The following is a 5,269-nucleotide window of genomic DNA, read 5'->3' on the forward strand; positions in this document are numbered from 1 at the left end:
ACCCCTAATGCTGCTTAGTCCCCACCTCTTTCTCCAGCCCAGTGACTTCATTTGCCATCCCATGAAGGTGGGTGGACCTAACAGAGTATTCCAGCCTCCTGCTCTGAAAGAAGTATCCTCCAGCATTTCTCAGGTTTTCACTGTATTAAGGGAAACACATGGCACAGTGTCCAGTAATCATCAGTGCATGAATTCAAAAGGTGTCTGCATGCATCGCCTTAGGGTCCACAGAGTGAACTGTTCCTTGGTCAAATGTTGATGAAGTACCAGGCCCTGAAGAAGTCCTTCGTCTGAATCTTCTCATTGGTTTCACACAGCAATCCTGTGTAAAGTATGTGTGATGGCTTCCTCTCTTTGTTGGAAGACACTAAGCCTCAGAGGCTAGAAGATTTGCCCTAAGTCTCATAGTAAAGTGGGAGCTATTGGGAGCCGCGCTACTCATGTCACCTGACAAAAGTCCAGGCATGGGGCAGATTTCTGAAAAATCAGGAATCTCGTTAGCTGACTCCAAGATTCTCCTCATTTGTTTATGGCTAGTTTCTACCATTGCTAAAATACGCATTTAAAAGTAAAACTGCAAATACTGATCAATCACTGAATAACCAATTTGATGACAAATGGCACTGCATGATACAAATATTACATTTTTCATAAAATTAGTAGTCCTCTGCCAAAAAGGCAGCAATTCAACATTTGGCTTTACCTTAACCAGTGAAAAAACTTCTGGAAACAAAAGGTTGTAAACATCTATCGGCCAAGTCTTTGATATAGAGATGTGGTCTTTTGAGGCAAGAGCTAATTGGAGAAAGAAATTCCTTTACTTTAAAGTTAAAGATAACAGTTGGGTGGCAGAGGCGAGCCAGGCTCCAAGTATAAGAAAATTCCTGATAAACCAGGAGACGCCATAGTCGACTCCTGCTAAATTCTTCCTGTTTGTTTAGGGCTAATTCCCTAGGTTGTGACAATTGGTATGATAGCTGTTAGAGTGTGCATTCAAGAATAAGTCAACAGCAATTTTGTGAATGGTTGAGCTAGTAACCACGGCAGCACAAATAACACACTCGGAAATGGTCAATGTTACAACTACTGATATGTCACATATTGACCATTTTTGAGAATCAAAGGCTATAACCATCTCCGCTTCTGCCCCTGATGAAATATTTGTAGTTCTTTAGAACAACAACCAGCAACCTTATGGAAGAGGAAATTGCCCCTTGATCTTATAGTGAAATACGGAAACTAGGCTGACTAGATAAAGTAGAGAAGTAGAAAACTCTTTGTTTAGATTAGGAGACTTCCTCCCTTCATTGAGAGTTGGGGGCTAGGGAAGAGTCAGTGCGGCTTGCCTGGCATGAACGCCCTCCAGGCCCTTGGTTCCTTAATATCAAATCAATATTAAAACAATATACTATAGATGATGATTTCTATATAAAAGCCTTCTGTTTTTTACTTTAATCAATTAGTTATATGTTAATCTAAACTTTATAGGTTAGTTAGAAATCATCTGTCTCCCTTCCCCCAGGTAACTTCCTGCCCTTGGTTTCCCTCAGCCCTTAGTTAATTGTCACCATGGCAAACTAGAAATGTTAGTTGCAGAAACATTAGCTTTTTTGCTAGTAATACAATAACTGTTGGATTGTTTAAAGTAAATAACTACTTTGAAAACATTTGTTTAGCAACTGTGCCTTCTTTAAGCAAAGAATAATAAATGTTACACCTCTGCCGGAAGGCAAACAGACCCTTGGCTGCTCCTGAAAAAGAACATGCAATGATTATTATCTTCCTACCTTATGCTTATGCACTCACGTTTGCTTAGTATAAATGAAGGACTGCCGAGCCCCTCAGCAGGATGATGTCAGCACCTTGATCAAGTGTCTGCGTCTCCTCATTCCCCTTCCCCTTCCCTTATCATTTCTCTACAATTGCACCAATGCTGCCCACTTTCCAGCTACCTTGGCTGTCTTCTCTCTGAACTGTCTCTTCATCCATCCTGCAAAGAGGAGACAGCAGTAGCTTGAATCTTCCACTTCTCGAATCTGGAATGTGCCACAGAGATGAAGATACCAGCCCCAAACAGGTGTGGGCTGTGTAACAAACAAACTCATAGCCATTGTATGTGTAAGAGTGTTGCCATATTGGTTAGGGAAATGAACAACCCAAGAGAAAAATAAGAATAGGAAATTAAAAAGCAAAGCATAGCAAACAGGGTACAATTGGCTAATGGATGTATTCAATCATGAGCTCCTCATTGCTATCCAAGGAAAGTGAAATACAGAGAGGTGCTAATCAGACTGGAAAGGAATTTTTTAGAGTACAGGTTCACACCTCTTAAGATGTATGTTACCAGGCCATGCTAAAGCACCACTAATCCTCCACCATAGGTCATTGGGCTTCTCCCCAGTGTGCCCCCTGCCTCCCATCCTCCCCCTTGGGTAGCCTAAATTCTATAGTCAGATTTCTAGGATTTGGTCTGATTTAGTTTTGTTGGTTCCTTTTCTTTGTTTCCCTATTCCACATATGAGTGAAATGATTAAGTATTGTTCTTCTGACTTATTTCACTTAGTATATAGCCCTTCAAATTAGTGATTTTGTAATCTTCTGATAGATACCTCAGGGTGGAATTGGTTTAGATGTCCACCAGGCACATGAAAAAAATCACTTATAATCAGAGAAATGGAAATCAAAGCCGCAATGAGCTATCACCTCACTCCTCTGGAAACTGTCCATAACAAAAAAGATCCGAAAGAACAAATGTTGGTGAGGGTGTGGACAAAAAGGAACTCTCGGACACTGTTGGTGGGTGCAGACTGGCCCAGCCCCTGTGGAAAAGTTTCCTCCAAATATAAAAAAGAGACATTATTATTAGGTCATTTGAAGATTTACAGAAACAGTGGGAAGATAGAGAGAAGTCTCCATAAACTTTATATTCAGTTTTGTTATTAACATGTTATAATACATTTGCCACAATTAAAGAACCAGTAGTGAAACATTATTACCTTACGTCCAGAGTTTATTCACATTTCTTTAGTTTTCATCTCATGCCTTTCTGTTGTGGGATTCCATGTGTGAGACCATATTACATCTAGTTACGTTTCTTTAGGGTTATCTTGGTGATAAGTTTCTCAGACTTTTCTTGGTTTTGATGATCTTGGCAATTTTTCTGAGCATTGGTCAAGTGTTTTGCAGGATGCCCCCCAGTGGAAGTTTTTTTTTTTTTTTTTAAGATTTTATTTATTTATACAAGCGCTGGGTACAGTCAGAAGTGCGGGAGGGTGAGAGAATTCACCAGAGTCAGAGCGGGGAGCAGAGCAGGCAGAAGGACCGAAGTACACTGCTGAGGGGAGCAGCGGGTGGCAGGAGAGGTTTGCGCGCCATATGGGACCCTTGCCGGCCGGCCGGGGATTGAACTGGTGCTGCAGAGGCTGTGGGGAGCTTTGCAGCCCAGCGCTCAACCGCTGCGCCACCAGGGGAGACCCAGTTAGGTTTTTTTTTGTTTTTTTTTTTTTAATTGGGTTGGTATAACAAGTTTGGGGAAGGATGACCATGGAGGTAAAATGCCATTTTCATCAAACCATAATCATGACATAATCATCGTTGACTTAACTGATGGAGGTAATATTTGCCAAGTTTCTCTACTGTAAAGGTATTCTTCATCTTTTTTTCATACTGTACTCTTTGGAAAGAAGTCACTGTGATTAGTTCACATTTACATTGTGGGGAGTTATGTTCCATCTCTGTGAGCATGGAGTATCTACATAAATTATTTGGCAGGGAGATTTGTGCCCTCTTATCCTCCCCTTTATTTATTCAGTCGTTTATTTATATCAGTATGGACTCACATATATTTCTTAAAGTCAGCTGTTTTATATCTCTTCTAATTTTTTTAAAAGGTTTATTAATTTATGCATACAAGAACTGGGGTAAGGCCTCCCCTGGTGGCGCAGTGGTTGAGCGCTGGGCTGCAAAGCTGCCCGCAGCCTCTGCAGCGCCTGTTCAATCCCAGGCCGCCAGCGAGGGTCCCACATGGCACAGCAGACCTCTCCTGTCACACCCGCTGCTCCCCTCAGCTGTGTTTTCCATCAGTCTGCCTGCTCTGCTCCCTGCTCTGGCTCTAGTGAATTCTCTCACCCTCCCGCGCTTCTGACTGTACCCAGTGCTTGCATGTATGTATGTATGTATGTATGTATGTATGTATGTATGTATAAATAAATAAATAAATCTTTTAAAAAAAACAAAAAACAAGAACTGGGGTACAGGCCAGAGGTGTGGGGGGTGAGAGGATTCGCCAGAGACAAAATGGGGAACAGAACAGGCAGATCTACTGAAATACACTGCTGAGGGGAGCAGCGGGCAAGTCAGGAGAGGTCTGCTGTGCCATGTGGGCAAATGCCTGGCCGGCCAGGGATCGAACTCATAATGCAGAGGCTGCAGATAGCCTCATAGGTTGCATCTTAACCCCTTGCACCACCAGGAAGGCCCATATCTTCTAATTTTTTTAAATTAATGTTTATTAATTTATCTTCCATAAAAAATATTTAAGGTTATCCTCTGATTCTACTTTGTATTACTGTCTATGATACACATATATACCTATATATGTTTATAAATATTTGTGTACTATACATATATATAATACTTGTCTCAAGCTACTAATTCTTTTTTACCTGTACCTATTTAATTTAAATAGCTGTTTTCATTTCTAAGAGTTATATTTCGTTGATTTTAAGCTAGTCTGGTCATTTCTTTATCGTCTCTTCTTGCTTACTCACATTTCCAACTTCATTTAAGGAAATACTTGATATTTCACCCAGCTATTTTATATTCTATAGCTTGTAATCACAAAATATGCAGTCCAGGAAGGGTTGCTTAGTCTATTTAAGACACTATAAAACCAAACGATAACTCCATATATACAGTCTGATCCATTGAGTTGCTTTTATGACTTGAATATTACTTGTCTCATTACTAAATTCTTTTTTTTTTTTAAGATTTATTTATTTATTTATACAAGCACTGGGTACAGTCAGAAGCGCGGGGGGGGTGGTGTTGGTGAGAGAATTCACCAGAGCCAGAGCAGGGAGCAGAGCAGGCAGAAGGACCGAAGTACACTGCTGAGGGGAGCAGCGGGCGGCAGGAGGGGTCTGCGCGCCACGTGGGACCCTCCTCCGGTTGCCGGGGAGCAGCCGGGGATCGAACCAGCGCCGCGGAGGTTTCGGGCAGCTTCGCAACCCAGTGCTCAACCGCTGCACCACCAGGGAGGCTCTCATTA

The sequence above is a fragment of the Talpa occidentalis genome, unplaced genomic scaffold (assembly GCF_014898055.3).
Source record: "Talpa occidentalis isolate TD23 unplaced genomic scaffold, MPIMG_talOcc4v2.1 talOcc4.2, whole genome shotgun sequence".
Taxonomy (NCBI): domain Eukaryota; kingdom Metazoa; phylum Chordata; class Mammalia; order Eulipotyphla; family Talpidae; genus Talpa; species Talpa occidentalis.